Source organism: Microtus oregoni, unplaced genomic scaffold (assembly GCF_018167655.1).
Source record: "Microtus oregoni isolate MIOR12 unplaced genomic scaffold, Mior012 000025F_ref0000491, whole genome shotgun sequence".
NCBI lineage: Eukaryota > Metazoa > Chordata > Mammalia > Rodentia > Cricetidae > Microtus > Microtus oregoni.
Genome location: NW_024543084.1, coordinates 33,652,927 through 33,674,838, shown reverse-complemented (window position 1 = coordinate 33,674,838; position 21,912 = coordinate 33,652,927).

Sequence of the window (21,912 nt, the reverse complement as noted above, 5' to 3'; positions counted from 1 at the left end):
ATCTGATATGGTATATGTGCTAGGGGTGAACTCTGGACTGCAGTAAGCATTGAATAGTTTGTGTGATTTTGGAGATTAAATCCTTAGGGGACTTTAATTTTGCAAAAGTTAGTATTTTGCATGCTTGTGTGTCATAATGGCTATTGGAGAAAGCATTCATGGATTCAGATTGGGTCATTTCCAATACCTTAAGAACCGCCAAAAACATCCTGTATAGATCCAAGATTTGTTTGGGTAACCTGCATAGGAATGAACTAGGCCCCCTCAATGTGGGTAACAGTTATGGGGCTTGGGTAGTTTATGGGACCACCAGTATTTATTCCTCGAGCATGAACTGGCTTTTTGGAGCCCATTCCCTATGGAGGGATACCTTGATCAGCCTAGACACAAGGAGGAGAATTTTGATCCTGCCTCCAGTGATGTGACAGATTCTGTTGACTCCCCATGGGAGATCTCATCTTCTTTGAAGAAAGGATGGGGAGTGGATGGGGGGGGGAGGAGGTAAGAACAGGAAGAGAAAAGGGAGAGAGAATTAAGATTGGTATGCAAAATAAAAAAGATTATATAGAAAACAAGATTAAAATTTAAAAAAATACATTTCAGGATTTGCTTTATACAAGGAATTTTGTCATCTTGATATAAGTCAGCATTTTTTTTTTGAGGATTTCAAAGAGATCTTATGGAGTTTTTTTCTTTTGAGAATGTTTAGGGTATATTTTAAATTTTAAAATATAAAAGATTATTCTGTTTAGTTATTATTGCATTCCTTTAACTTAAGAAATTTTTCTTAATAGAACCTGAACAACACACTGAAAAATGAAAAAAATGGAAATCAAGAAAAAATTAAATACTTTCTAGAAATGAATGAAAATGGATACACAGCACACCTAAATTTATGCACACATTGAAGGCAGTACTAAGAGACAAATCCATAGCATTTAGTGACTATTTAAAATATTGGTGATATACAATACCACCAATTCCAAAGCACACCTGGAAGCTCCACAACAAAGAGAAGACATCTCTTGCTTAGGGTTTCTATTACTGTGAGGAGATACCATGACCATGGAAGCTCTTATAAGGAAAACACTTAATTGAGGGGACTTGCTTACATTTTCAGATGGTCAGTACATTCTTATCATGATGTGGAGCATGGCAGCATGTAAGCAGATGTGGTGCTTGAGAAATAGTCAAGAGTCCTACATCTTAAAGACAACAGGAAGCCAACTGAGATACTGGGTGATATACTGAGAATAGAAAACCTCAAAGCTGGTTCCCACAGTGAAACACTTCCTTCAAGAAGGTTTTACCTACTCCAACACAGCCACATCTCCTAATAGTGTCTCTCCCTATTAGATTGTGACACCAATTACATTCGACATATTTTAGTTTCTGCCCCCTAACAATTGAAACAATATCACAATGCAAAGTTCATTTAGTTTAACTTCCAAAGTTTCCATAGTCTATATCAGTCTCAAAAATGTTTAACAGTCCAAAGTTCAAAGTCTTTTCTGAGATGCATGAACTCTCTCAACTACAATCCCCCATAAAATCAAAATCAAGAAACAGATCACATATTTCCAACATAAAAGGTCACAGAATAGACATGACTATTCCAAAAACACAGGAAAAGGAGATTAGTGAGTAAATACTGGATCAAAGAAAGACTGAAAGCCAGCTGTGCAATATCCAAACTCTAGGTCTCTATGTCTGATGTTGAAATGCTCTTCAAATCTCCTACTCTATTTAGCTTTTTTTTTATTGAGAAAAGGAGAAAAAAAAACAAGTTTCCTCCTCCTCCCAGCCTCCCATTTCCCTCCCCCTCCACCCACCCTTCTCCCCCTCCTCCCACCCTTCTCCCTCTCCCACCACTCCTCTCCCCCTCCCTCTCCAGTCCAATAAGCAGTCAGGGTTCCCTGCCCTGTGGTAAGTCCTAGGTCCTCCCACCTCCGTCCATTTCTAGGAAGGTGAACATCCAAACTGGCTAGGCTCCCACAAAGCCAGCACATTAAGTAGGTTCAAAACCCCGTGCCATTGTCCTTGGCTTCTCATGAGCCCTCATTGTTCGCCATGTTCAGAGAGTCCAGTTTTATCCCATGCTTTTTCAGTCACAGTCCAGCTGGCCTTGGTGAGCTCCCAATAGATCAGCTCCACTGTCTCAGTGGCTGGGTGCACCCCTCGTGGTCCCGACTTCTTTGCTCATGTTCTCCCTCCTTCTGCTCCTCATTGGGACCTTGGGAGCTCAGTCCAGTGCTCCAGTGTGGGTCTCTGTCTCTGTCTCCATCCATCACCAGATGAAGGTTCTATGATGATATGCAAGATATTCGTCAGTATTGCTATAGGATAGGGTCATTTCAGGTTCCCTATCCTCAGCTGCCCAAGGAACTAACTGGGGACCTCGGCTTGGGCATCTGGGAGCCACTCTAGGTTCAAGTCTCTGGCCAACCCTAAGGTGGCTCCCTTAACTAAGAATTGTGCTTCCGTGCTCCCCTATCCAACCTTCCTTTATCCCAATCCTCCTTTTTCCCCAAGTTCCTCCCATTCTCCCCTTCTCCCTTTTCTCTCCCCATCTCTATTTAGCTTTTTGACTGCAACATACTTCTTTCCCTTGGGCTGATTTGACTCCCCATTCACAGTTGAAATGAATGAAGAGAATGAAAGATTATGATGAAAACTTTAAGATATATAACAAAGAAGTTGAAGAGGGTATAAGGATAACAAAGGATATTCTATATTCATGGATCAGAAGAATTAATATAGTAAAAATGGTCATCCTACTAAAAGTAATATATATGTATATATTCAATATAATAACCATCAAAATTGCAAAAACACTTTTATAGATACACACATTTATTTATTTATTTTTTAAATTACCTATTTTTTAATTTATTAATTAATTTATTTATTAAAATTTCTGCCTCCTCCCCGCCACCGCCTCCCATTTCCCTCCCCCTCCCCCTCCCCCAATAACGCCCCCCTCCCTCATCAACCCAAAGAGCAATCAGGGTTCCCTGCCCTGTGGGAAGTCCAAGGACCACCCACCTCCTTCTAGGTCTAGTCAGGTGAGCATCCAAACTGCCTAGGCTCCCACAAAGCCAGTACGTGCAGTAGGATCAAAACCTAGTGCCATTGTTCTTGAGTTCTCAGTAGTCCTCATTGTCTGCCATGTACAGCAAGTCCGGTTTTATCCCATGCTTTTTCAGACCCAGGCCTTGGTGAGTTCCCGATAGAACATTCCCATTGTCTCAGTGTGTGGGTGCACCCCTCTTGCAGTCCTGAGTTCCTTGCTCGTGCTCTCTCTCCTTCTGCTCCTGATTTGGACCTTGGGATTTCAGCCCGGTGCTCCAAAGTGAGTCTCTGTCTCTGTCTCCTTTTATCGCCTGATGAAGGTTAATATACAGGAGGATGCCTATATGTTTTTCTTTGGGTTCACCTTCTTATTTAGCTTCTCTAGGACCATGAATTATAGGCTCAATGTCCTTTATTTATGGCTAGAAACCAATTATGAGTGAGTACATCCCATGTTCCTCTTTTGGGGTCTGGCTTACCTCACTCAGGATAGTGTTTTCTATTTCCATCCATTTGCATGCAAAATTCAAGAAGTCGTTTTTTACTGCTGAGTAGTACTCTAATATGTATATATTCCATACTTTCTTCATCCATTCTTCCATTGAAGGACATCTAGGTTGTTTCCAGGTTCTGGCTATTACAAACAATGCTGCTATGAACATAGTTGAGCATATACTTTTGTTGTATGATAGGGCATTTCTTGGGTATATTCCCAAGAGTGGTATTGCTGGATCCAGGGGTAGGTTGATCCCGAATTTCCTGAGAAACTTCCACACTGCTTTCCAAAGTGGGCAAAACACTTCTTCACAGATCTTGAAGGGACAACCTTTATCTTCATGTGGAAACATAACTCCCCATGATAATTTTAAAAATCTTGAATAATAAAAGAATTGCTGGAGGTATTACCAGCCACAACCTCAAATTGTACCAAAGAGATAAACTATTTAAAACACCATGATGTTAGCACAAAATACATTAGCATCAATAAATATTAAGACTTGGATGAAAATCCACACAACTATGAACAACTGATTTTTGAAGAAAGACTGCATCTCCAAAAAATGTTGCTGTGAACCTAGAGGGCTACATATAGAAGAATACAAATGGTTCTATTCTTCTCTGTACAAAATTTAACTCCCAATGGATCAAAGACCTCAACATAAGAACTTATACACTGAGCCTGATTGATAAAAACGTAGCTAAAAGCCTAGAACTCATTGGCACAAGGAAAAGCATTTTGAACAATACTTTGGTATAGGCATTAAGACCAACAGTTAATAATTGGTACAAAATGAAACAGAAAGACTTCTGCAAGGCAAGGGTCACTGTCATGTGGATAAAGCAAAGTGGTCAAGTACCGAATTGGAAAATATTTTCAAAGAGGACTAGAATAAAGATACATAAAGAGCAGCAACAAAACTACCTAGATAAAAAAAATAAATAAATAACCCAATAAAATGGGGTACAAAGTTAAACAGAAAATTCTCAAAAGAGGGGTCTCAGATATTTGAGGAACAAAGAAATGTTCAATATCTTTGGCTCTCAGTGAAATGTAAATGTTTTACTCATTTAGAAGGACTAAGATCAATGAACCAAGAGCTGCTCATGTTGGCAAGGATGTGTGACACAAGTACAACAGTCTCCATTGTTGGTGAGAGTATAAACTGTATCTATATACTACTATAGAGATTAGTGTGGCAGTTCTTTAGGAAGATGGGAACAGATCTGCCTAAAAATCCAGCTATGCTAATCTTGGGTATATAGACAAAGGCCACTTCATCCTACTATAGAAACACTTGCTCAACCATGCTCACTGCAGCTCTGAAACGTGATCCTAATTAGTCTTAACAATAAAAACCCAGAGTCAGATATGTAGAGTGACAACTGAAAGATCAGAGAGGCAGAGCAGACATCCACCAGAAACTTTTTGTTTCTGTGTAATCTCTGACTGAATGGTGGAGATCAGGTTTCTACATATCCTCAGACTGAATGGGACAAGATCCTCTATCCATTCACTTTATATCGCTGTTTCCACCTTACTATTGCTGGAATTAAAAGTTTGAGCCTTCCATGAGCTGGGATTAAAGGTGTGAGTCTCCCATTTGCTGGGATCAAAAGACTGAGTCTCCCATGTTCTGGAATCAAAGGTATGAGCCTCTACAACAAGGCTCCACCCTCTGACTCCATGCAAGCTTTATTTGTCAGAATGCAAACAAAATACCATACAACATTGAGGAATGTGCAAAGAACACAGAAATGCAGTTCTAGTATGTTCAAAAAATGCATTTGCTCATTCGACAATAAAGAATTTTCATCAATTAGTGAGGATAGAAGTCCAAACAGCTCTGCCACTTAAAAATATTCTTTTTCTTTCCTAAGTATTCCCAAAACACCGTGTCTCATGCTATTTTTTCACATATGTATAGTATTTTTACGGAGGCTTAGTGTAGTCATAAAAAGAAGATACCCTTCTTTAATTACTGATTTAGGACTAGGACTTATCAAACTGAGCTAATGTTTTGATTACATACTAAGTATTAAAAAAGCATGTAGCATGTTGCTGGCTATATTGGATGTAGAAATATCTAGTTTATGCCTTGGTTATACCATTATGTCATGTCTTCTATAGAAAAGACTTTAGTAACCTGCTCATCAAAGTCTGTGATTTGTTGTTCTTTTTCTGTTCCCTCAAATACCCCCACACACACACAAAATTTTCCTTGGGTCTTTGCACTATTGCTCCTTTGATGTTCAAATATTCCCTTTTGTCATGTGTCTTGGTTAGATGTCATGTTTCAAGAACACCTTTTCATTGTTTCATGTCACTTTGTTTAAAATATCCCTAACAGCGTATCAGCAATGATTATATTCCTTACTTGGTATTTGGTAATTGTCAGACTGTTGTGATAAATGTGAAGTAAATTCAAGCAACAGGAGGGGGAATCTGGCTTTGTGTTTACCATGATATGTTTGTAATAAGACTAGTGAGGGATATGTTTGTACCATGGTATATGTAAGTGATTATAAAGTTTATAACAATAACTTTCATTTTAGAAGATAAATACAATTTCATTTCATTTAAAGTATACTAATAACAATAAAGATGCAAAAAGATGCAAAAGAGCTCCAGACCTGGTATTCTAGTTATCCTCCAAAGTCTAAGAAACACTTCCTCTGAGACATCTAGTTTTCATGGTGTCAGAAGGCTCCATGCAAGTTTCCAAAGGAGGGCAGTAACTGATAATATACAACCTACAATGGCTGTTAAACATGTGAAAGAAATGTGTAACAGCAAAACTCTACAGGTATAGTAGTCATGACACACATAAATTCTGTGATAAGAAACAACTCTCTAATTGGAATAAAGATCCATGGAACAAGAGATATACCACATCTGGTACTGCAAACAAACTACTCAGTGCTAAAGAAATCATTCTTCCAACAAATATAATCTTAACAAAAATCCATAATCAATTTATCTTCATATCCATAGATAAGTGTAATATCAACCCTTCATCAATGCAACTTCTCTTTGTAACAGATGAAGACCACTACAGAAAACCACAACCAATCAAAATGCAGAGTTGTAGAGTCTTGTCACAATGGATGCATCTACAAAATGCTTCCCCACCTGACTAAGTCGGTTCAGGGAACATTGTAGAAGAAGGGTGAAGAAAGATAGCAATAGCCAAATTATGGGGAAATTTTCTGTTTTTGTGTGTCCTAGTAACGTCAGAACCTGAACCTGTAAAGACTCACCAACCTGACCACCCAGATTTGAGTTGAAGGATGAGGAAAGAAATGAATGCACCAGGCTGTACAGGGAGAATCCCACAAAGTCCTCAATCATACACAAAGAAATATAGACAACTAAGAAAAATAGGGAGTGGGAGAGTTGGTCGTTCCCAAGGATGAGCATATCAATTGGCTACCCTGTGTCATTGAATCAGCCCTGAAAACTTTCAAGAAATGTTATATGGACTCAAAACGTTATATTCGGAGTATATATGTATATATAAATACACATATGCATGCAGTAACAACAATTGATGATCGTAGAGTCCATGCCATTGTAGAAGAGAAGGGAAATGTGAAATGAGAGGTAATAAAAATGGAAGGCAGAAATATTTCAATTAAAATGAAAGGAATAAAAACAATGGTCTCATAACCATACATATCTTATAAAGAGAAAGCCCAGGATGCTTTTAGTCATTCCTTCAAAAGACTGGGGCAGTATTCATAGAAGTCAAGTGTATTCAACCCATAAATACATATTACATTTATAATGGATTAGTTACATTCACAAAATGTATTCAAATCACAAGAAAAATTGTGAGGGATATTTATATGTCACTTCACAAGAACATCATATGATGCATAATTATTCAGAATACACAGCAGCTCTAAATCTCTATGAAAGTGAACAGCATTGATTGGACACGCTATGTTTTAATAGATTCTGTACTACCAAACAAGCTCCTTTCACAAGGAACTATGAGCCTGTGATTATCAAAACAGAGACAAAAGAGTTTTAAGGTTAAAAAAAAACCCACAAAACTGATGAGAATCCCTATGTCAAGAAAATATTTCTTGTACTTTCTCTGTGGCTCCATGAAGCTTAATATACATATTTAAAAGAAAGGTAGAATTTGCATGTCCACAGCACACTAATTACAGAAAGAAGTTTCTAGACAATCATGCATCATTTTACGTTTCATACTTTTAGCTTATGACTAATGGAAAGGAGAACACTCCATTGATTGGCAGTTCACACTGCTCCATTATGGGTTTGGCTGACTTTAATGGTGAGCTCTTCCCTTTTGGTCTTGAGGAATAAACTCATCTCATAAGGATTCTTTCATCCTGGTACTTTAGTATGTATTTTCCCATCTCTCCTAGGTGGGTTGTTGAGTCTCCCTTTTAGTTCTTATTCATGCACAATGTGTATATGTTCACATAGTCTAGCTCTCTCCGCTGACACTCATTTGTCTTTATGAAGCCTGCTTTGCCAGGATCCAGGAGGGCTTACCTACAACATTCTCATATAGATATTCATATATAACCTAAGGGAAAAGATTTATGTAAATACATTCCAAGGGAAGTACTGCTTTTATCAGTCATAGTCTCCAGATCTGTCAGTTTGTCAAACCTAAAAAGAAAGCAGTTTGAAAAACACTTGAGGGTTCTAGAGACTCTCATCTTAAATGTAATTCCTATAGATTCCATCTTCTTGAAGGGTGGAAGTTGCTGATATGTTCAGATCTCTTAGAACTCAGATACTAGTGCAAGAATTTGGGGATTTAAAACCCAATCCAATTCTATTTCAAGCATTGTATGTTCTTTTTTCATTCACTGGGGGAAATAGAGGTCTTTCATGTTTTCATGTATAAATTTTTTTTAAGTATTTGTAATAATTATGGGGAGATAGAGTGGTGGACTGTTGCTAAAGGGCTCATACCCCGTCAGTTTTACTGCAATTGCTATTTACACTCACTCCTGATGTGGGATTCCCCTCTGTATGCCATGAATACCATTGGTTAATAAAGAAACTGTCTTGGGCCTGTGCAGGGAATAGAGGTAGGTGGGGAAAACTGAACTAAATGCTGGGAGAAGGAAGGCAGAGTAAGAGAAGCCATGTAGCCCTGCTTGAGACAGATGCTGGGAACTTTACCTGGTAAACCACAGCCAGATGACAATACACAGACTACTAGAAATGGGTTAAATTAAGATATAAATGTTAGCCAATTAAAAGCTAGAGCTAATAGGCCAAGCGGTGATTTAAATAATAAGGTTTTTGTGTGGTTATTTTGGGTCTGAGATTCCAGGAGGCTGGAAAACAAACGGCTCTTCAACCCCCCCCCCCCAAATTCTTAATGATTATGAAAAAAGCAGATGTTTTCTTATGTAGTAGGCTTACAGTATGTAGGAATAACCATAGAGGCATACTTTTGTGATTCATTTTGTCTTTAATATGTATGACGCTTAAATATTTTCTTTTTGTGTACATCAATGCAGAAGAAAATTGACAAAAAGCTTATTTCTATAGGAAAGTTATTTCCATTGAGTAAAACATTTTTGCAGTTGGTCCTTACTAATAGGTATATGCTCCAGCTTAAGAAATGCCTGTAGTTGAACGTAGTGTTTGCTGTATGTATCTGTATATATACATCCTAATATGTTACAGAAACTTGATTTATTTATTTTCTTAGGATTTTTTGAAACTTTATTTTAACTCATTTCCCCATCTAGTTACAGTTTTATAATCTTACATAATTTCCTATATTTTTTGTCACTTACTGTCTTCTAATTCACATAAGTCTCTGTGTCTTTTGTTATATGGAGTGATTGGTTTTCAAAGAAGAAATAGTTAAAGATGGTAAAATGAGAAGATAATTACCCCAATATGAGAACACACGTTAGTAGTGGTGTGTCCCACTGTTATGCAAGTTGATAGAGATTGAATGTCTAATGATCTCTATTATGGGGAACCAATCATTGAATAAGAATTCTGCAAACAGAAGACAAAATTGCATTCAATGTTCATATACAGAAATTCAAATTAAAAGGAGTTGATTTGACAATTGTGTGCCTGGTCCATTAGAACTCCAAGCTAATTAAAAGACACAAATAGAAGAAATTGGAAGTCAAAATGGTTTGCTATTGGTAGTCCCTTAAATATGGCTCATTTATATATCACAGTGAATTTGTAGAGATTGACTCTTTAAAGTTGGATTGTTTTCTTCATATGTCAAAAAATGGATTGAACTATAATAATACTATGATCTGTAGCACGTTTTGCATCTATATTTCCCTGTTAAATGCTTGCCAAGTCTCAAGTGGCTCTGAGAAATTTGTAATAACATATAGGGGCACTCATAAATTAAAGTAAACAGAGCATCATAAATTAAAGATAAAAGTGAAGTACTTTCCACAATGTGTTCTTAAGTTTGATGAATTGGAAATATCCTTTAAAAAGCCAAAAAGCTCAATGAGGCCAAACGATGGTCTTTTATCCACATCCATCCTTTAGATGGAAAGAGAGACACATTCTTATTTCTTTCTTTTTGTTTTGACTGCAGTAATGAGGGCCTGGGGAATTCTTAGTCTTTCCTGAAAGGTTTCCTCTTATTTCAGACAGAGCATGTGATTCATAATGAATACACTTTGGCTATTTTTGTCATGAATCCTCTCTAGAGAGTGCCTGCTGTTTCATTATTCAATTGAAGAGGCAGCAGTCATGTGTGGTCAGTAGGAGCACCACTTGCTGGGGCGGATTTTATATTTGAGATAATCACTGAGCTTATTTACTCAATTCACTGCAAAGCTCCTAAAAGATATCTATTTCCCCCTTTCCCCTGTTCTTATCTCAATGCTCTTTCTCACTTGAACATCTTTTTTTTCTTTTTTTTTATTGAGAAAAGGAAAAAAAAAAAACAAGTTTCTGCCTCTTACCAGCCTCCCATTTCCCTCCCCCTCCTCCCACTCTTCTCCTCCTCCTCCCACCCTTCTCCCCCTCCCACCACTCCTCTCCCTCGCCCTCTCCAGTCCAAAGAGCAGTCAGGGTTCCCTGCCCTGTGGTAAGTCCTAGGTCCTCCCACCTCCGTCCATATCTAGGAAGGTGAACATCCAAACTGGCTAGGCTCCCACAAAGCCAGCACATTAAGTAGGATCAAAACCCCGTGCCATTGTCCTTGGCTTCTCATCAGCCCTCATTGTTCGCCATGTTCAGAGAGTCCGGTTTTATCCCATGCTTTTTCAATCACAGTCCAGCTGGCCTTGGTGAGCTCCCAAATGATCAGCTCCACTGTCTCAGTGGCTGGGTGCACCCCTTGTGGTCCCGACTTCTTTGCTCATGTTCTCCCTCCTTCTGCTCCTCATTGGGACCTTGGGTGCTCAGTCCAGTGCTCGAATGTGGGTCTCTGTCTCTATCTCCATCCATCACCAGATGAAGGTTCTATGGTGATTTGCAAGATATTCGTCAGTATTGCTCTAGGATAGGGTCATTTCAGGTTCCCTATCCTCAGCTGCCCAAGGAACTAACTGGGGACATCGCCTTGGGCTCCTGGGAGCCACTCTAGGTTCAAGTCTCTGGCCAACCCTAAGGTGGCTCCCTTAACTAAGAATTGTGCTTCCTTGCTCCCCTATCCAACCTTCCTTTATCCCAATCATCCTTTTTCCCCAAGTTCCCTCCATCCTCCCCTTCTCCCTTTTCTCTCCCCATCTTCCCTTACCCCCATCCCACCCCACCCCCAAGATCCCAATTTTCTCCCCGGCAATTTTGTCTAATTCCCATAGCCAAGAGGATAACTATATGTTTTTCCGTTGGGTTCACCTTCTTGCTTAGCTTCTTTAGGTTCACCAATTGTAGACTCCGTGACCCTTATTTATGGCTAGAAACCAATTATGAGTGAGTACATCCCATGTTCATCTTTTTGGGTCTAGGTTATCTCACTCAGTATAGTGCTTTCTATTTCCATCCATTTGCATGCAAAATTCGAGAAGTCATTGTTTTTTTCCGCAGCGTAGTACTCTAATGTGTATATATTCCACACTTTCTTCATCCATTCTTCCATTGAAGGGCATCTAGGTTGTTTCCAGGTTCTGGCTATTACAAATAATACTGCTATGAACATAGTTGAACAAGTGCTCTTGTCATATGATAGGGCATCTCTTGGGTATATTCCCAGGAGTGCTATTGCTGGGTCCAGGGGTAGGTTGATCCCGAATTTCCTGAGAAACTGAAACACTGATTTCCAAAGTGGTTGCACAAGATTGCATTCCCACCAGCAATGGATGAGGGTACCCCTTCCTCCACAGCCTCCTTGCAGAAGCAAATAGCAAAGATCTTTAATGTTTTTTTCTCTTTTTTGACCTGCATTTCCATTTGAAAATCACCTCTCCTCATTCTGCATAGAATTCTGTTATATCTTTCACTGCCATAAATATCTTTTGTTTTGTGTAATGGGGACCTTGATTTAAACGTTCCTTTGAAATGGGTATGAAATCCATTGGCATATACTGAGACAATTTATGGAGTGTAGAGGTGAAAGCCATGTGCCAAAGAGACAGATACTTGTTCTTTATAGAGACCTGGTATAGTTTATCTTTTTCATGTCAGCTTCACATAGCGGCATCTGCTCTCAGAAAAAAAAAGGCTACCCCAATCACAGCTTGAAAACAATCTTTCTAGTCTCTCACCAACCTTTGGCATAGTCTGGCAAACTAAAACGTCAAAGAGTGGCAGATATGAGAAGCAGTTGCAAGGACCTCCTGCGAGTCTGACTGCCTCAGGTGACAAGAGATCTGTGTCTACCCGCATGCACAGATGAAAGTTTACAGCTGAAAAACATTAATCAATACCTTATCAAAAGGATTTTGCCTGTCAGAAGTCTGTGGATATTGCAGTAGGTTTTAAAACAGAGCCTCACATTTAAAGTCTGTCTCTTGCGACTCTATTTCCATTTCCTTCCCAGCGAATTTCCACAAAAATGCATCAGATAATTAGAGTTGCAATTGAGGTGTACTGAGAAAGCGCTGGAAATAGATTGAAAATACTTCAAATAAGCTACCTAGCCACAGTTGCAATGTAGACTCCAATTCAGTTAAGCCTGTTCAAGTAATATTAAATTTTAGATGATGTGCAATTCCTGTTTTCACTGATATCAGACCAACTGATGATAAAGGTAATCATACTAAATGATATAAATACAAAAATATGCAAAGTTATTTGTGGTTGGTTGAGAAAAATTACTATATACTTATTTACAGTGCAGATTTGGCATTCCTATTTTGAAAAACAAAAATAAAAATATCCCCCTGAATCTAAACTTTTCTAATCAAAAATTTTGGAGCATTCTGTTTCTAGATTTTTAGATTTGGGTAGCTTCACTAGAAAGTTTCTATGAATATTTTCCAAATCTCTAAAATTGGAAGCACATTTGTTTTCATGCATTTTGAGTGATCAACATTTAATCTATGATGTTCTATGAACTATAATAATAAAAACAGTAGAAACAAAGGTATAAACATATAAACAATTACATTACCATGGTCAATAGGCTGGTTAATAAGAAAATGCAAGAGGGAGATTAGCAATGGTGTGGACACGCTGACCGCAAGTGAAAACTATGGTCATTACCATTTTCCCCCCAATCACTTTAAAGTTGAAATTACTTCCTGTATCCTTCCTGCCAAAGTGACTCAGAGGGAGAGATTTGGCATTTATTTGCTTTTGCTAAAGCTAGATTCTACTTGAGTTTGATGAGGCATAGAGAGATTCATTCTGGAGAGACCTCAGAATATTTTGACCAGATATATAAAGAACTAAATACAAGGGTAGAAAAAATGAATTTATTTGAAGGAAAAGTTGTCACCTATGAAGTACATTAAAAGGTATGTGCTCTTCAATAGTAAAGGGTCAAATGATAGGACTAAGAAAAGCCAAGATAAACTGAGGACACAAGCCAAAACTAGTGAGTGACCCACCTGCCGCTGGAACTGTTCTCCTCCTTGGATTCTGTCCCCTACAACCCTTCCACAGGCCCATGCCATCTCACTCCATCCCTGGTCCTGTTGATGCTGGGCCCTGCCCCTAACACCAGTGGACTTCCTCCACAGAGACACAGATGATGATAGCCACAACTGATGAGTGACCTTCCTGTCCTGTGGCACACATGTTCTCAATTTAGCATTAGCATTGCTGTTGGTCCCTGTCCTCACTTCTGGCAGAACCCCGTTGCTCTGGTGCAGCCCTCACCTGGTTCAGTCTATGGTGAAATAATGACCTGCCTGCCAGCTAGACTGCTGCCACCCTATTGGTTCTGCTCCCCTAAAATCCAAACCACCACTCAACCCCTACTACCTCATCACCTCCCAATGGCTGGCCCTTCCCCCAGAACATCAGCAGTCTCCACAGGCCCAGGTGGAATCCACAATCATTGGAAGAACAGCCTCAGAAGCTCTAGTAGAGACCACACTAACCCTAGGCACCCCAGAAGTAGACTCAGGCTTTACTTAAGCCAGACTCCATCAAGGGACCCAAGGCCACCCAAAACACAGTGAAAACATGTTATTGGACCTGCAGACTCACCAATTACCCGAACCCTTGGCTATACAGTACAGAAGACCAGAAAGGAAACAGAAACCAAGGAGCAAAACACCCATCCAACAAAGACAAACACAGAAATCAGCGCCAAGAACTATAATCATTCCAAATCCAGGTGCCTAAATGACAGTGCTAAGAACACAGTCAAAGCCGGGAGGTGGTGCTTTAATCCCAGCACTTGGGAAGCAGAGGTAGGCAAATCACTGTGAGATCAAAGCCAGCCTGGTCTACAAGAGCGAGTTCCAGGAGACTCTCCAAAGCTACGGAAAAACCGTGCCTTGAAGCCTTCCCCACAAAAAAAAAAAAAAGGACACAATCAATAAAACAAAAGGCAATATAACACCACCAGAAAGCATCTATCCTAAAACCCTACAACAACTGGACCTGGAAATTCTAACACTACAGGGCTAGAATATCTGGCAAATATTTCTGTGAAGTAGGAATTTGGAAAGACTGGACCATCTTGTTTTGGCAAAGTTTGACAGTCACCTTCACTTGTGTCCTGCTCATTCAAATTGGACAGCATACTATTAGCAGTTGAGGCAAGGGCAGTTTCCTGTTCAAATGGCTGGCTTTGTCATATTGAAAGTAAACTCCATATGGAGGTTTTTTAGTGTCCACCATCCTTTTATGAATGTCTCACTGTCATGAGATGCCTTATACTATTAAAACATTTTAAATTCCATATTCTGTAGGGTTTTGAAATGTCTGAAGACCATCTATCTATATCTCAGTTTGACCTTAAAAACATTTCTAACATGACTACAAGTTTGATTGTTATGTATAACTAATAACCTGTATTTCTAAATTATTCTAAATAGATTATATTAGCTTTTAAAGACTAGAATATTACATTACAGTATTAAATAAACTGTACAACACCTTGAACAAGGATAGAAACATATATACCTTATAATAAAAATAAATTTAATTTGCATCAATATATAAAAATACCAATCTAAAATATATAAGATTAATAGATGATTTTTAGTTTAAAAGTAGATTCAGTGAACTACACTTTTATTCCATTATTTCTATACTCTATCACTTCCCTTTGAAAATATATTCCTGAATCAAATCTCCTTTGTCTAGCTTTTCTTCTGACCACTAACAATTATATCTTGAAACCAACCTCCTTAAATGAAAACAAAGATCTATAACTCACTGAATGACCAAAAGCTGTACACCCCACCTATTGGGAGTGTGGGAGTTTTGTCCTCTAGACTTCTTCCTGTTTTTGGAGGAGATGGAATTTTTAGGGAACCCTGAAAAAATTAAGGTAAATTCAAATTCTGGGAGAGGTAGGCTTTGCCTAGTCTCAGTGTGATCTGGAAGATGTAGGAATTATCTTAAGTCAGGCTGGAGAAGTCTGTGAGGCTGGACAATTTCAGTTAGCATCTTTGAAATTGTTGCTGATGTAGATTTTTGAGGAAACTGCTACAGAGGAATTCTGAGAGGGTGGGTCACCTGTGGTACTTGTTTGAATTGGTTTCTGGTCCTTTCGTTCAGAAAACACAAAAACTTTTAAAGGTAACATGCATATTTATATTAACAGACATATAGAATGTGCAGTATGTACAACAACCCAGCTAAAGATGATGTTTGTTTTGGTTCTTTTGAGACAGGGTTTCACTGTACCTTTGGCGCGTGTCCCGGAAGTAGCTCTTATAGACCAGGCTAGCCCCAAACTCACAGAGATATGCCTGTCTTTTCCTCCTGAGTGCTGGCATTAAAGGCATGTGCCATCATCACCCAGCCCTTAAGATAATATTTTGGTTTATGTTTGAATAGGTAATAGGCATCAGTTAAATTTAGAAGCTTGTTTGCTTTTATAAACAAACCTCTATCCATGCCATATGAAAGGATTGTATGTAATAATATGACATGAAGACTCTGTAGCCAATAAAATTTACCATGTTAAATCCAGTCTCAGACCAGTTCTCATAATAGAGGGATCAACATATATGTCACCTGTCTTTCTTGGTTTCCTTTTTCATGTCTGTAGTCAAGCTTTTCAGATCTTCCCCAATCTAATGTGATCTTTTTTAATTTTGAAGAGTACAATAACTTTTTGTTTCTTGCAGAAGCAAAGGCATAACTGTATCCCCCAATATAACATTTTTTGACTTCCATTTAGAAGTGAAGATATTCTTAAATATAGATTTCTTTTATTATTATTCATTACTATTATTACTATTATTTTTTATTGAGCTGTACATTTTTCTCTGTTGCCTTCCCTTTTCCCCGTCCACTTTTACCCTTTCCCATGACCTCCATACTCCCAATTTCCTCAGGAGATCTTGTCTTTTTCTCCTTCTTATCTAGATCCATATATGTATTTTAGGGTCCCGTTTGTTGTTTAGGTTGCCTGGGGTTGTATGCTGTAGCTTGGTTTTTCCTTGCTTTATTTTGAAAAGCCACTTATGAGTGAGCACATGTTATATTTGTCTTTCTGGGTCTGAGTTGCCTCAATCAATATGTTTTTTTGCTAGATCCATCCATTTGTATGCAAATTTCAAAGTGCTATTATTCTTTACTGTTGTGTAGTACTTCATTATATAAATGTAGAACAATTTCTTTATCTGCCTTTCAGTTGAGGGACATCTCAGTCGTTTTTGTGTTCCTGCTATTACAAATAATGCTGCTATAAGCATAGTCGAGCACATATATGTACTCAATGGTAAAACTGAACATCCTTTGAGTATATACCCAAGAGTTGTATTACTGAGTTTTGAGGTGGATTGTTTCCTAAATTTCTGAGAAATAACGATACTCATTTCCAAAATATTGTATCAGCTTACATTCTAACCAACAATAGAGGAGTGTTTCCTTTACCCCACATCCTCTCCAGCATCATCTGTCATCAGTGTTTTTGATTTTGGCAATTGGGACAGATGTAATACGGAATCTCAGATTATTTTGATTTGCATTTTTCTCATGGAAAATGATGCTGAGATTTTCCTTAAGTGTTTTTCAATCATTTGAGATTTGTATGTTGAGAGCTCTCTGTTTTCTATACACCATTTTTTATTGAATTATCTGTTCTTTTGATGTCAAGTTGAATGAGTTCTTTGTGTATTGAAATAGGCAAGCTATCTTTTTTTGTTATATTTAATATTCTATTTCTGTTTACAATATTTGTACATCTAGACAAAGTTATCATGTCATTGTATGTATGCATGCTTCTGCCTCTGCTTAAGACATTTTGCATATTGATACAATTTTAGGATATATTTATCATATTGCACTATACATTTATGCCTCTGATTAAATACTTATACAGTGTTTACATTGTGAGGTCATTTTCCTCATTTCTTGCACAATTGTTTGTTTAATATTCTAATATGAAGTCTTAATCTGCAAGTTATATAGGCATTAAGAATTATACTGTGTTTATCATACTTATAGTTAGACTAATCAGGTTCTTTAGATACATAGAGATTGTATTCTGTATAGATAGGTAATCTTCAACCATTTCAAAGAACTGCAGAGTATGCCATTTAAATAACTTGAGTTTTTGTTGACATGAGACCCAATGCACCTGGTAACACTGACCTAGTCCCAAGAGAATGTTGAGTACCAAGAACACTCCACTTGGAGCTTGTATTTTTCTTGGCACAACTGGCCCATGCCTCAACCACTGACAAAATGCATAGTGTCTAGACAGGACAAGCAGGATGCAAGAAAAAAGACTGCCAAACCTTGCCGAGACAGGGTAAGGCAGTTTTGAAAAATTTCCTTCCTCTGTAAGTGGTCTGTCAGTTTTTCTAGGCCCTAGCCAAAGTTGGTTGCTCCAACATTGCAAATGAGACTTTAGGTGATTGCCCCGGTAGCCAGTTGTCTCTGACATTTATTGAACATTTTCGAAGTTGCTTGATTGCACTTTCTATTTACTCAAGTAATATTATTTCCCTTTTCAGGTCTTCGATTGGATTGAAGTCTAGATGGTCATAGTTACCTCCCTCTCATGACTTGGCTAAGCTATTTTTAATACAAGACTTAGACTCCTTAGGATAGGATAATTATTGAAACATTTAGCATATGTTTCTTGCTTGATATTGTTTATGCTTATTGTAATTCTAATTTTTATACTTGATATCAATTCTTTTGGGGGGGGTATTTATAGTTTATTGCATTCCTTTGATGCTGTGTTTTACAAAGATTTTGTTTGAGATCTTTTTTTTTATAATTTTTTTTATTATGAAAAGAAGAAAAAAACATAAACAAAAAACAAGTTTCCACCTCCTCCCAGCCTCCCATTTCCCTCCCCCTCCTCCCACCCTTCTCCCCCTCCTCCCACCCTTCTCCCCCTCCCACCACTCCTCTCCCCCTCCCTCTCCAGTACACAGAGCAGTCCAGGTTCCCTGCCCTGTGGTAAGTCCTAGGTCCTCCCCGCTCCGTCCATATCTAGGAAGGTGAACATCCAAACTGGCTAGGCTTCCACAAAGAAAGCACATTAAGTAGGATCAAAACCCCGTGCCATTTTCCTTGGCGTCTCATCAGCCCTCATTGTTCGCCATGTTCAGAGAGTCCAGTTTTATCCCATGCTTTTTCAATCACAGTCCAGCTGGCCTTGGTGAGCTCCCAGTAGATCAGCTCCACTGTCTCAGTGGGTGGGTGCACGCCTCGTGGTTCCGACTTCTTTGCTCATGTTCTCCCTCCTTCTGCTCCTCATTGGGACCTTGGGAGTTCAGTCCAGTGCTCATGTGTGGGTCTCTGTCTCTATCTCTATCCATCACCAGATGAAGGTTCTATGATGATATGCAAGATATTCGTCAGTATTGCTCTAGGATAGGGTCATTTCAGGTTCCCAATCCTCAGCTGCCCAAGGAACTAACTGGGAACCTCATGTTGGGCACTTGGGAGCCCCTCTAGGGTCAAATCTCTTGCTCACCCTAAAGTGGTTCCCTTAACTAAGAATTGTGGTTCCGTGCTCCCCTATCCACCTTTCCTTTATCCCAATTCTCCTGATTCCCCAAGTCCCCCCTCCTTCCCTTCTACCTTTTCTCTCCCCATCTCCCCTTACCCCCATCCCACCCCACCCCCAAGATCCTAATTTTCTCCCCGGCAATTTGGTCTACTTCCCTTAGCCAAGAGGATAACTATATGTTTTTCATTGGGTTCACCTTCTTACTTAGCTTCTTTAGGTTCACCTATTGTAGACTCCGTGGCCCTTATTTATGGCTAGAAACCAATTATGAGCAGGTACATCCCATGTTCATCTTTTTGGGTCTGGGACACCTCACTCAGGATAGTGTTTTCTATTTCCATCCATTTGCATGCAAAATTCGAGAAGTCATTGTTTTTTACCGCAGCGTAGTACTCTAGCGTGTATATATTCCATACTTTCTTCATCCATTCTTCCATTGAAGGGCATCTAGGTTGTTTCCAGGTTCTGGCTATTACAAATAATACTGCTATGAACATAGTTGAACAAATGCTTTTGTCATATGATAGAGTATCTCTTGGGTATATTCCCAGGAGTGGTATTGCTGGGTCCAGGGGTAAGTTGATCCCGAATTTCCTGAGAAACCAAAACACTGACTTCCACAGTGGTTGCACAAGATTGCATTCCCACCAGCAATGGATGAGGGTACCCGTTCCTCCACAGCCTCTCCGGCAAAGGTTATCCTTGGTGTTTTTGACTTTAGCCATTCTGACATGTGTAAGATGATATCTCAAAGTTGTTTTGATTTGCATTTCCCTGATTGCTAAGGAAGTTGAGCACGACTTTAAGTGTCTTTTGGCCATTTGAACTTCCTCTGCTGAGAATTCTCTGTTCAGTTCAGTGCCCCATTTTTTAATTGGGTTAATTAGCATTTTAAAATCTAGTTTCTTGAGTTCTTTATATATTTTGGAGATCAGACCTTTGTCTGTTGTGGGGTTGGTGAAGATCTTCTCCCAGTCAGTAGGGTGCCTTTGTATCTTAGTGACTATGTCCTTTGCTTTACAGAAGCTTCTCAGTTTAAGTAGGTCCCATTTATTCCATGTTGCCCTTAATGTCTGTGCTTCTGGGGTTATACATAGGAAGCGATCTCCTGTGCCCATCTCCTGTAGGGTACTTCCCACTTTCTCTTCTATCAGGTTCAGTGTGTTCGGGCTGATATTGAGGTCTTTAATCCATTTGGACATGAGTTTTGTGCACGGTGATAGATAAGGGTCTATTTTCATTCTTCTACAGGATGACATCCATTTGTGCCAGCACCATTTGTTGAAGATGCTTTCTTTCTTCCATTGTATACTTTTAGCTCCTTTATCGAAAATCAGGTGTTCATAGGTTTGTGGGATAAAATCCGGGTCTTCTATACGATTCCATTGGTCGACTTCTCTGTTTTTATGCCAGTACCACACTGTTTTCATTACTGTAGCTCTGTAATAGAGTTTGAAGTCAGGGATGGTAATGCCTCCAGAAGATCCTTTATTGTATAGGATTGTTTTGGCTATCCTGGGTTTTTTGTTTTTCCATATAACGTTGATTATTGTCCTCTCCAGATCTGTGAAGAATTTTGATGGGATCTTGATGGGGATTGCATTGAATCTATAAATTGCCTTTGGTAGAATTGCCATTTTTACTATGTTGATCCTCCCAATCCAAGAGCAAGGGAGGTCCATCCATTTTTTGGTATCCTCTTCAATTTCTTTCTTCAATGCCTTAAAGTTCTTGTCAAATAGATCTTTCACTTCCTTGGTTAGATGTACCCCAAGATATTTTATGCTGTTTTTGGCTATTGTGAATGGTGAAGCTTCTCTGATTTCCCTCTCTGCTTCCATATCCTTTGTGTATAAGAGGGCGACTGATTTTTTGGAGTTGATCTTGTATCCTGCCACATTACTAAAGCTGTTTATCAGCTGTAAAATTTCTTTGGTGGAGTTTTTGGGGTCGCTTATGTACACTATCATATCATCTGCAAATAACGAAAGTTTAACTTCTTCCTTTCCAATTCGAATCCCCTTGATTCCATTATGTTGTCTTATTGCTATTGCTAGAACTTCAAGCACTATATTGAAGAGGTATGGCGAGAGTGGACAGCCTTGTCGTGTTCCTGAGTTAAGTGGGATGGCTTTGAGTTTCTCTCCGTTTAATTTGATGTTAGCTGTCGGCTTGCTGTATATAGCTTTTATTATATTTAGGTATGACCCTTGTATCCCTAATCTCTCCAAGCCTTTTAACATAAATGGATGTTGAATTTTGTCAAATGCTTTTTCAGCATCTAATGAAATGATCATATGTTTTTTTTCTTTCAGTTTATTTATATGCTGGATTACATTGATAGATTTTCGTATGTTGAACCAGCCCTGCATCTCAGGAATGAAGCCTACTTGATCATAATGGATAATTTTTCGGATGTGTTCTTGGATTCGATTTGCCAGTATTTTGTTGAGGATTTTTGCGTCGATATTCATGAGTGAGATTGGCCTGTAGTTCTCTTTCCTGGTTGAGTCTTTGAGTGGTTTTGGTATCAGAGTAATTGTGGCTTCATAAAAGGAGTTTGGTAATGACCCTTCTGTTTCTATCTTGTGGAATACATTAAGGAGTATAGGTATTAGATCTTCTTGGAAGATCTGGTAGAACTCCTCATTGAAACCATCTGGTCCTGGGCTTTTTTTGGTAGGGAGGTTTTTGATAACCTCTTCTAATTCTTCGCGACTAACAGGTTTATTTAGATTGTTCACCAGGTCCTGATTTAACTTTGGTATATGATATTTATCTTAAAAAGTATCCATTTCCTTTACAT